This window comes from Pseudophryne corroboree, chromosome 1 (genome assembly GCF_028390025.1).
Source record: "Pseudophryne corroboree isolate aPseCor3 chromosome 1, aPseCor3.hap2, whole genome shotgun sequence".
Classification (NCBI taxonomy): Eukaryota; Metazoa; Chordata; class Amphibia; order Anura; family Myobatrachidae; genus Pseudophryne; species Pseudophryne corroboree.
Window position 1 is genome coordinate 265,107,145 of NC_086444.1, and position 14,342 is coordinate 265,121,486.

A 14,342-nucleotide genomic window follows, 5' to 3' on the forward strand; every position below is an offset into this window, starting at 1 on the left:
ACTCTGGCAGCAAAAGTGTGCACTGTACGTTATATGTACTCCTGAGTCCTGCTCTCAGACTCTAACTGCTCCCCACTGTCAGTGTCTCCCCCACAAGTCAGATAATATACAGTCACACTATCTATCACTTCAGCAAGTAACTAGTACTCCTCCTAATGCTCCCCAAAATTACTACTGTGTCTCTCTCTACTGTCTCACTCTCTTCTCTATAAACGGAGAGGACGCCAGCCACGTCCTCTCCCTATGAATCTCAATGCACGTGTGAAAATGGCGGCGACGCGCGGCTCCTTATATAGAATCCGAGTCTCGCGATAGAATCCGAGCCTCGCGAGAATCCGACAGCGGGATGATGACGTTCGGGCGCGCTCGGGTTAACCGAGCAAGGCGGGAAGATCCGAGTCGCTCGGCCCCGTGTAAAAAAACATGAAGTTCGGGCGGGTTCGGATTCCGAGGAACCGAACCCGCTCATCCCTAGTAAATAGCGCAGGTCTAGTAAATCTCTTTCTTGTTTGTTATTGTGTCCTGAGCTATGGAGTCGAGAACTAATATCTTATAGAGATGTGCGGCAGGCACTTTTCGTGTTTTATGTTTTGGTTTTGGTTCTCATTCCTCGCTCATGTTTTGGTTTTGCCAAAACCTCTCTTTTGTGTTTTGGTTTTGGTTTTGATCTGGATGATTTTTTTAAAAAAACCATAAAAACAGTTAAAATCACAGAATTTGGGGGTAATTTTGATCCTACTGCACTATTAACCTCAATAACATTCATTTCCACTCATTTCCAGTCTATTCTGAACACCTCACAATATTGTTTTTAGGCATAAAAGTTGCACCGAGGAAGCTGTATGACTAAGCTAAGCGACACAAGTGTGCGGCACAAACACCTGGCCCATCTAGGAGTGGCACTGCAGTTGCAGACAGGATGGCACTTTAAAAAACTAGTCCCCAAACAACACATGATGCAAAGAAGAAAAAGAAGTGCATCGAGGTTGCTGTATGACTAAGCTAAGCTACACAACCACCCGGGCAATCTAGTAGTGGCATGCCCCTGTCATTTTTTAAAAATTCTGGAATTGGTGGACTTATACAGCAGTACCCCTGGACTAATACAACAGTATTCCATGACTCATATGGCAGTGTCAGACAGGATGGCACTTTAAAAAACCACGCCACAACCAGCACATGATGCAAAGAGGAAAAAGAGGTGCACCAAGGTTGCTGTATAACTAAGCTAAGCGACACAAGTGTGCGGCACAAACACCTGACCCATCTAGGAGTGGCACTGCAGTGTCAGTCAGGAGGGCAGATATAAAAAAAGGCCCCAAAAAGCACATCATGCAAAGATGAAAAAGATGTACAATGAGGCAGCTATATGACTAAGATACTGTAAGCGACACAAGTGTGCGGCACAAACACCTGGCCCATCTAGGGTTGGCACTGCAGTCCCACTGAACTAATGGTGGATACCGGACGCACATCTAACACCAGCATAGTTGTTATGTCCTCAGTAATCTGCTTTGCAACAGGGTATAAATATATATGCCAGTATCACAGGAACTATATGCCAGTATCACAGGAATTATATGACAATATTACTGTAATTATACGCCAGTATCATGAGAATTATATAGCAATATCACAGGAATTACACGGCAATATCACTGTAATTATACGCCAGTATCCCGAGAATTAAAAAGCAATATCACAGGATTTGTACGTCAGTATCACGAGAATTAAATGTAATTATACACCAGTTTCACGGGAATTATATGGCAATATCACTGTAATTATACGGCAATATCACAGGAATTATACGCCAGTATCCCGAGAATTATACAGCAATATCACTGTAATTATATGGCAGTATCATGGGAATTATATGGCACTATCACTGTAATTATACGGCAATATAACAGGAATTGTACGCCAGTATCCCAAGAATTATACGCCAATATCACAGGAATTATACGACAGTATCACGAGAATTATATGGCAATATCACAGGAATTACACAGCAATATCACTGTAATTATGCGACAATATCACAGGAACTATATGCCAGTATCCCGAGAATTAAACTGCAATATCACAGGAATCACACGGCAATATCACTGTAATTATACGCCAGTATCCCGAGAATTAAACAGCAATATCAGAGGAATTGTACGCCAGTATCCCGAGAATTATACGGCAATATCACCGGAATTATACGCCAGTATCACGAGAATTATATGGCAATATCACATGAATTATACAGCAATATCACTGTAATTATACGCCAATATCACAGGAACTATACGCCAGTATCCCGAGAATTATACGGAAATATCACTGTAATTATACGACAGTATCACGGGAATTATATGTCAATATCACTGTAATTATATTGCAATATCACAGGAATTATACAGCAATATCACAGGAATTATACGCCAGTATCCTGAGAAAAATACGTCAATATCACTGTAATTATATGCCAGTATCATGTGAATTATATGGCAATATCACTATAATTATACAACAATATCACAGAAATTATGCATCAGTATCCCAAGAATTATACGGCAATATCACAGTAATTATACACCAGTATCCCGGGAATTATATGGCAGTATCACAGGAATTATACGCCAGTATCACAGTAAATATACAGCAATATCACTGGAATTATACGACAATATACTGTAATTATACGCCAGTATCACGGGAATTATATGACATGATAATGTCGATATTATCTTAGACCGCAAAGCTATACCTCTAGATACACTTTTACCGTGGAGCCGTTATGGCCGCTAAACTAAAGGCACGTGCTACGCACTTTGTACGCTATTTGCATACAGAGTCCTGCACGTGGTACGCACTTGGCGTACACACGCTGCGCTGAGTGTATGGAATATACACAGCGAGCGAACACACGATGGTTAACCTTTAAACCTTGTTAATGATACAATGTAATGATGTGCTTACACCTTAAACCTTTAACAGCAAAGTTCTGCAATGATGTTATACCTTTAAACCTTAAGTAGCACTGGCGGTACAAAGTACCCGCAGTGCGTACACCTTATCAATGCTTATACACCATATACAGATTAATCTACTTTAAAAGCCCATGCAGGAAAGTGAAAACACAACACTGATTTGTAGTTGCAACCACAGGGTTCTAAGGCCTCCGTGGATTAATTCCAAAAGGTAAAAACAATACAAATCATACACTACAGGCTAACAAGTAAATCTAAACAGAATAACGGCTACAGAGAATGTACGTACGTGAGAATATTCACAAGCGCAACCCAGATCCGGTCCTCCGCTCATCAGGTAGATAGCGTTCAGAGTCTTCTGACCGGCCAGGCAACAATGGTCTTTTTATACACAACATGCATACACAATACAATGGTCACTGTAATCTCATTGTTCATTGGACACAGGTACATGTCTCTACATTACAGTAAAGGTCATAGGTGGATTTGAAAGGGTGGGCGATGTCTTTCCCAACTGCTCTTGTGGGTGGTATCCTCTGGATTCCCGCCGCATATGTAATTTACAGTAAATACAGTTAATGTTCATAATCTACTTTTGCACATAACTATACACAGGAGCAAGCAATCTTTCTCTAACTAACACCGGAATGTTACCCTCAAAACACCCTACAGCTGGATACTAGACATCACCTTCCAACCTTTATCTGACCCTTCCTATCATGCAAAGGCGAATCTCTCTGTCCAGGAACTGTTTAAACTAATAATACTCGCTGACATGGTCTAGGGGAACTATATCTACAATATACGCTATTTGGGTTAAATATGCAATGTTCTAATAACCCTCTATTCGCTCACAAACTCTACCGTAAATGCCCATATCATGCGCACGATCGCCGGGGCGATCCTACGCAAATTGCGGATATGTGCACGCACGGCGGACTGAGTGCACGAGCAGCGGGCATGTGCATGGGGTTAGTACAAGGCATATGCGTTATGATATTTTTCGACTTTGACAGACAATATCACTGTAATTATATGCCAGTATCACCTGAATTAAATGGCACTATCACTGTAAATATACGGCAGTATCACTGGAATTATACGGAAGTTTCACAGGAATTATACCGCAGTATCACAGGAATTATACAGCAATATAACTAGAATTATACAGCAATATCACAGGAATTATGCGCCAATATCCCGAGAATTATATGGTAATATCACTGTAATTATACGGAAATATCACAGGAATTATACACCAGTATACACGGAAATATCACAGGAATTATACACCAGTATACTTAGAATTATACGTCAATATCACTGTAATTATACGTAAGTATATTGGGAATTATACGGCAATATCACTGGAAATTTACGCCAGTATCCCGAGAATTATACAGAATATCACTGTAATTATACGCCAGTATCACGGGAATTATGTGGCAATATCACTTTAATTATATGGCAGTATTACTGGAATTATACGGCAGTATCACAGGAATTATACAGCAAAATCACTGGAATTATATGGCAATATCATTGGAATTATACAGCAAAATCACTGTAATTATACGCCAGTATCCCGAGAATTATACGGCAATATCACTGTAATTATACACAAGTATCACGGGAATTATACGGCAATATCAACGAATTATACGCCAGTATCCCGATAGTAATACGCCAGTATCCCGAGAATTATATGGCAATATCACTGTAATTATACGCCAGTATCACGGGAATTATATGGCAATATCACTGTAATTAAATGGCAGTATCACTGGAATTATATGGCTGTATCACAGGAATTATACGGCAGTATCACAGGAATTATACAGCAATATCATTGGAATTATACAGCAAAATCACTGTAATTATACGCCAGTATCCCGAGAATTATACGGCAATATCACTGTAATTATACACAAGTATCACGGGAATTATATGGCAATATCTATGGAATTATACGGCAATATCAACGAATTATACGCCAGTATCCCGATAGTAATACGCCAGTATCCCGAGAATTATACGGCAATATCACTGTAATTATACGCCAGTATCACGGGAATTATATGGCAATATCACTGTAATTATCCGGCAGTATCACTGGAATTATACGGCAGTATCACAGGAATTATACAGCTATTTCACTGGAATTATATGGCAATATCTCTGGAATTATAGGCCAGTATCCCGAGAATTATACAGCATTATCACTGTAATTATACGCCAGTATCACGGGAATTAAATGGCGATATCTCTGGAATTATACAGCAATAACACAGGAATTATACGCCAGTATCCCGAGAATTATACGCCAGTATCCCGCGAATTATACAGCAATATCACTGTAATTATAAGCCAGTATCATGGGAATTATATGACAATATCTCTGAAATTATACGGCAATATCACAGGAATTATGCACCAGTATCCTGAGAATAATATGGCAATATCACTGTAATTATACGCCAGTATCACAGGAATTATATGGCAATATTACTGTAATTATACGGCAGTATCACTGGTATTATACGGCAGTATCACAGGAATGATACGGCAGTATCACAGGAATTATACATCAATATAACTGGAATTATACGGCAATATCACTGTAATTTTATGCCAGTATCCCGAGAATTATACGGCTATATCACTGTAATTATACGTCAGTATCACAGGAATTATATGGCATTATCACTGTAATTATACGGCAGTATCACTGGAATTATACGGCAGTATCACAGGAATTTTACGGCAGTATCACAGGAATTATACAGCCATATCACTGAAATGATACTGCAATATCACTGGAATTATACGCCAGTATCCCGTGAATTATACGGCAATATTACTGTAATTATACGCCAGTATCACAGGAATTATATGGCAATATCACTGGAATTATATGGCAATATCACAGGAATAATACTCCAATATCCCGAAAAATTATATGGCAATATCACTGTAATTATATGCCAGTATCACAGGAATTATATGGCAATATCACTGGAATTATACAGCAATATCACAGGAATTATACAGCAGTATCACTGGAATTATACGGCTGTATCACAGGAATTATACTGCAATATCACTGGAATTATACAGCCAAATCATTGTAATTATACGCCAGTATCCCAAGAATAATACAGCAATATCACTGTAATTATACGCCAGTATCACGGGAATTATATGGCAATATCACTGGAATTATACAGCAATATCATTGGATTTATACGGCAAAAGCACTGTAATTATACACCAGTATCCCGAGAATTATACAACAATATCACTTTAATTATACGCCAGTATCATGGGAATTACATAGCAATATCTCTGGAATTATACGGCAATATCACAGGAATTATACACCAGTATCCTGAGAATAATACGGCAATATCACTATAATTATACGCCAGTATCACAGGAATTATATGGCAATATTACTGTAATTATACGGCAGTATCACTGGTATTATACGGCAGTATCACAGGAATGATACAGCAGTATCACAGGAATTATACATCAATATCACTGGAATTATACGGCAATATCACTGTAATTTTATGCCAGTATCCCAAGAATTATACGGCAATATCACTGTAATTATACGCCAGTATAATGCGAATTATATGGCAATATCACTGGAATTATACAGCAATTTCACAGGAATTATATGGCAGTATCCCGAGAATTATACTGCTATATCACTTTAATTATACGCCAGTATCACGGGAATTATATGGCATTATCACTGGAATTTTACGGCAGTATCACAGGAATTATACAGCCATATCACTGGAATTATACTGCAATATCACAGGAATTATACGGCAGTATCACTTGAATTATACGGCTGTATCACAGGAATTATACGGCAATATTACTGGATTTATATGGCAATATCACTGTAATTATACGCCAATAAAACGGGAATTATATGGCAAAATCACTGGAATCACACGGCAATATCACAGGAATTATACGCCAGTATCCCGAGAATTATACGGCTATATCACTGTAATTATACGACAGTATCACGGGAATTATATGGCAATATCACTGTAATTATACGGCAGTATCACTGGTATTATACGGCAGTATCACAGGAATGATACGGCAGTATCACAGGATTTATACATCAATATCACTGGAATTATATGGCAATATCACTGTAATTTTATGCCAGTATGCCGAGAATTATACAGCAATAGCACTGTAATTATACGACAGGATCATGGGAATTATATGGCAATATCTCTGGAATTATATGGCAATATCACAGGAATTATACACCAGTATCCTGAGAATAATACGACAATATCACTATAATTATACGCCAGTATCACAGGAATTATATGGCAATATTACTGTAATTATACGGCAGTATCACTGGTATTATACGGCAGTATCACAGGAATGATACGGCAGTATCACAGTAATTATACATCAATATCACTGGAATTATACGGCAATATCACTGTAATTTTATGCCAGTATCCCAAGAATTATACGGCAATATCACTGTAATTATACGCCAGTATCACAGGAATTAAATGGCAATATCACTGGAATTATACGGCAATTTCACAAGAATTATATGCCAGTATCCCGACAATTATACGGCTATATGACTGTAATTATACGCCAGTATCACGGGAATTGTATGGCATTATCACTGTAATTATACGGCAGTATCACAGGAATTTTACGGTAGTATCACAGGAATTATACAGCCATATCACTTGAATTATACGTCAGTATCCCGAGAATTATACGGCAATATTACTGTAATTATACGCCAGTATCACAGGAATTATATGGCAATATCACTGGAATTATGTGGCAATATCACAGGAATAATACTCCAATATCCTGAGAATTATATGGCAATATCACTGTAATTATATGCCAGTATCACAGGAATTATATGGCAATATCACTGGAATTATACAGCAATATCACAGGAATTATACGGCAGTATCACTGGAATTATACGGCTGTATCACAGGAATTATACAGCAATATTACTGGAATTATACGGAAAAATCATTGTAATTATACGCCAGTATCCCAAGAATTATACAGCAATATCACTGTAATTATACGCCAGTATCACGGGAATTATATGGCAATATCACTGGAATAATACGGCAATTTCACAGGAATTATACGCCAGTATCCCAAGAATTATATGGCTGTATCACTGTAATTATACGACAGTATCACGGGAATTATATGGCAATATCACTGTAATTATAAGGCAGATTCACTGAAATTATATGGCAGTATCACAGGAATTATACAGCAATATCATTGGATTTATACGGCAAAATCACTGTAATTATACACCAGTATCCCGAGAATTATACAACAATATCACTAATTATACGCCAGTATCATGGGAATTATATGGCAATATCTCTGGAATTATACAGCAATATCACAGGAATTATACACCAGTATCCTGAGAATAATACGGAATATCACTATAAATATACGCCAGTATCACAGGAATTATATGGTAATATTACTGTAATTATACGGCAGTATCACTGGTATTATACGGCAGTATCACAGGAATGATACGGCAGTATCACAGGAATTACACATCAATATCACTGGAATTATACGGCAATACCACTGTAATTTTATGCCAGTATCTCAAGAATTATACGGTAATATCACTGTAATTATATGCCAGTATCACGGGAATTATATGGCAATGTCACTGGAATTACACAGCTATTTCACAGGAATTATATGCCAGTATCCCGAGAAATTATACGGCATTATCACTTTAATTATACGCCAGTATCACGGGAATTATACGGCAGTATCACAGGAATTTAACGGCAGTATCACAGGAATTTAACGGCAGTATCACAGGAAATATACAGCCATATCACTGGAATTATACTGCAATATCACTGGAATTATACGCCAGTATCCCGAGAATTATATGGCAATATTATTGTAATTATACGCCAGTATCACAGGAATTATATGGCAATATCACTGGAATTATATGGCAATATCACAGGAATAATACTCCAATATCCCGAGAATTATATGGCAATATCACTGTAATTATACGGCAGTATCACTGTTTTTTTACGGCAGTATCACAGGAATGATACGGCAGTATCACAGGAATTATACATCAATATCACTGGAATTATATGGCAATATCACTGTAATTTTACGCCAGTATCACGGGAATTATACGACTATATCACTGGAATTATACGCCAGTATCACGGGAATTATATGGCAATATCACTGTAATTATACGGCAGTATCACTGGAATTATACGGCAGTATCACAGGAATTTTACGGCAGTATCACAGGAATTATACAGCCATATCACTGGAATTATACGGCAATATCACTGTAATTATACGCCACTATCCCGAGAATTGTACGGCAATATCACTGTAATTATACGTCATTATCACTGGTATTATACGGCAGTATCACAGGAATGATACGTCAGTATCATAGGAATTATACATCAATATCACTGGAATTATATGGCAATATCACTGTAATTTTATGCCAGTATGCCAAGAATTATACAGCAATATCACTGTAATTATACTCCAGTATCCCGAGAATTATGTGGCTATATGACTTTAATTATACGCCAGTATCACAGGAATTATATGGCAATTTAACTGTAATTATACGGCAGTATCACTGGAATTATACGGCAGTATCACAGGAAATTTACGGCAGAATCACAGGAATTATACAGCCATATCACTGGAATTATACGGCAATATCACTGTAATTATACGCCACTATTCCGAGAATTGTTTGGCAATATCACTGTAATTATACGTCATTATCACTGGAATTATATGGCAATATCACTGGAATTATACGGCAATATCACAGGAATAATACTCCAATATCCTGAGAATTATATGGCAATATCAATGTAATTATATGTCAGTATCACAGGAATTATACGGCAATATCACTGGAATTATACAGCAATATCACAGGAATTATACGGCAGTATCACTGGAATTATACGGCTATATCACAGGAATTATACGGCAATATTACTGGAATTATACGGCAGTATCACTGGTATAATACGGCAGTATCACAGGAATGATACGGCAGTATCACAGGAATTATACATCAATATCACTGGAATTATACGGCAATATCACTGTAATTTTATGCCAGTATCCCAAGAATTATATGGCAATATCACTGTAATTATACGCCAGTAAAACGGGAATTATATGGCAATATCACTGGAATTACACGGCAATTTCACAGGAATTATACGCCAGTATCCCGAGAATTATACGGCTATATCACTGTTATTATACGACAGTATCACGGGAATTATATGGCAATATCACTGTAATTATACGGCAGTATCCCTGGAATTATATGGCAGTATCACAGGAATTATACAGCAATATCACTGGATTTATACGGCAAAATCACTGTAATTATACGCCAGTATCACGGGAATTATATGGCAATATCTCTGGAATTATACGGCAATATCATAGGAATTATACACCAGTATCCCGAGAATTATTTGGCAAAATCACTGTAATTTAACGCCAGTATCACAGGAATTATATGGCAATATCACTGAAATTATACGGCAGTATCACTGTTTTTTTACGGCAGTATCACAGGAATGATACGGCATTATCACAGGAATTATACATCAATATCACTGGAATTATATGGCAATATCACTGTAATTTTATGCCAGTATGCCGAGAATTATACAGCAATATCACTGTAATTATATGACAGGATCATGGGAATTATATGGCAATATCTCTGGAATTATACGGCAATATCACAGGAATTATACACCAGTATCCTGAGAATAATGCGACAATATCACTGTAATTATACGCCAGTATCACATGAATTATATGGCAATATCACTGAAATTATACGACAGTATCACTGGAATTATACGGGAGTATCACAGGAATTTTACGGCAGTATCACAGGAATTATACAGCCATATCACTGTAATTATACGCCAGTTTCCTGAGAATTATACGGCAGTATCACTGTAATTATATGCCAGTATCACAGGAATTATATGGCAATATCACTGGAATTATACGGCAGTATCACAGGAATTTTACGGCAGTATCACAGGAATTATACATCCATATCACTGGAATTATACTGCAATATCACTGGAATTATACGCCAGTATACCATGCATTATACGGCAATATTACTGTATTTATACGCCAGTATCACAGGAATTATATGGCAATATCACTGGAATTAGATGGCAATATCACAGGAATAATACTCCAATATCCCGAGAATTATATGGCAATATCACTGTAATTATATGCCAGTATCACAGGAACTATAAGGCAATATCACTGGAATTATACAGCAATATCACAGGAATTATACGGCAGTATCACTGGAATTATACAGCTGTATCACAGGAATTATACAGCATTATCACTGGAATTATACGGCAAAATCATTGTAATTATACGCCAGTATCCCGAGAATTATACAGCAATATCACTGTAATTATACGCCAGTATCACGGGAATTATATGGCAATATCGCTGGAATTATACGGCAATTTCACAGGAATTATACGCCAGTATCCCGAGAAGTATATGGCTATATCACTGTAATTATACGACAGTATCACGGGAATTATATGGCAATATCACTGTAATTATACGGCAGAATCACTGGAATTATATGGCAGTATCACAGGAATTAAACAGCAATATCATTGGATTTATACGGCAAAATCACTGTAATTATACACCAGTATCCCGAGAATTATACAACAATATCACTGTAATTATACGCCAGTATCATGGGAATTATACGGCAATATCACAGGAATTATACACCAGTATCCTGAGAATAATACGGAATATCACTATAATTATACGCCAGTATCACAGGAATTATATGGCAATATTACTGTAATTATACAGCAGTATCACTGTTATTATACGACAGTATCACAGGAATGATACGGCAGTATCACAGGAATTACACATCAATATCACTGGAATTATATGGCAATACCACTGTAATTTTATGCCAGTATCTCAAGAATTATACGGCAATATCACTGTAATTATACGCCAGTATCACGGGAATTATATGGCAATGTCACTGGAATTATACAGCAATTTCACAGGAATTATATGCCAGTATCCCGAGAAATTATACGGCTTTATCACTTTAATTATATGCCAGTTTCACGGGAATTATATGGTATTATCACTGTAATTATACGCCAGTATCACTGGAATTATACGGCAGTATCACAGGAATTCTACAGCCATATCACTGGAATTATACTGCAATATCACTGGAATTATACGCCAGTATCCTGAGAATTATACGGCAATATTATTGTAATTATACGCCAGTATCACAGGAATTATATGGCAATATCACTGGAATTATATGGCAATATCACAGGAATAATACTCCAATATCCCGAGAATTATATGGCAATATCACTGTAATTATATGCCAGTATCACAGGAATTATATGGCAATATCACAGGAATTATACAGCAATATTACTGGAATTATATGGCAAAATCACTGTAATTATACGCCAGTATCCCAAGAATTATACAGCAATATCACTGTAATTATATGCCAGTATCACGGGAATTATATGGCAATATCACTGTAATTATACGTCAATTTCACAGGAGTTATACGCCAGTATCCCGAGAATTATACGGCTATATCAATGTAATTATACGACAGTATCACGGGAATTATATGGCAGTATCACTGGAATTATATGGCAATATCACAGGAATTATATGGCAATATCACAGGAATTATACAGCAATATCACTGGATTTATACGGCAAAATCACTGTAATTATACGCCAGTATCCCAAGAATTATACAACAATATCACTGTAATTATACGCCAGTATCACGGGAATTATACGGCTATGTCACTGTAATTATACGCCAGTATCACAGGAATTATAGGGCAATATCACTGTAATTATACGGCAGTATCACTGGAATTATACGGCAGTATCACAGGAATTTTACGGCAGTATCACAGGAATTATACAGCCATATCACTGGAATTATACGGCAATATCACTGTAATTATACGCCACTATCCCGAGAATTGTATAGCAATATCACTGTAATTATACGCCATTATCACTGGTATTATACGGCAGTATCACAGGAATGATACGTCAGTATCATAGGAATTATACATCAATATCACTGGAATTATATGGCAATATCACTGTAATATTATGCCAGTATGCCGAGAATTATACAGCAATATCACTGTAATTATACGCCAGTATCCCAAGAATTATATGGCTATATCACTTTAATTATACGCCAGTATCACAGGAATTATATGGCAATATAACTGTAATTATATGGCAGTATCACTGGAATTATATGGCAGTATCACAGGAAATTTACGGCAGTATCACAGGAATTATACAGCCATATCACTGGAATTATACGGCAATATCACTGTAATTATTCGCCACTATTCCGAGAATTGTTTGGCAATATCACTGTAATTATACGCCATTATCACTGGAATTATATGGCAATATCACTGGAATTATGCGCCAATATCACAGGAATAATACTCCAATATCCCGAGAATTATATGGCAATATCAATGTAATTATATGCCAGTATCACAGGAATTATATGGCAATATCACTGTAATCATACAGCAATATCACAGGAATTATACGGCAGTATTACTGGAATTATTCGGCTGTATCACAGAAATTATACAGCAATATCACTGGAATTATACGGCAAAATCACTATAATTATACGCCAGTATCCCGAGAATTATACAGCAATATCACTGGAATTATATGCCAGTATCACGGGAATTATATGGCAATATCACTGGAATTATTCGGCAATTTCACAGGAATTATACGCCAGTATCCCGAGAATTATATGGCTATACCACTGTAATTATACGACAGTATCACAGGAATTATATGGCAATATCACTGTAATTATACGACAGTATCACTGGAATTATACGGGAGTATCACAGGAATTTTACAGCAGTATCACAGGAATTATACAGCCATATCACTGTAATTATACGACAGTTTCTTTAGAATTATACGGCAATATTATTGTAATTATACGCCAGTATCACAGGAATTTTATGGCAATATCACTGGAATTATATGGCAATATCACAGGAATAATACTCCAATATCCCGAGAATTATATGGCAATATCACTGTAATTATATGCCAGTATCACGGGAATTATATGGCAATATCACTGGAATTATACAGCAATTTCACAGGAATTATACG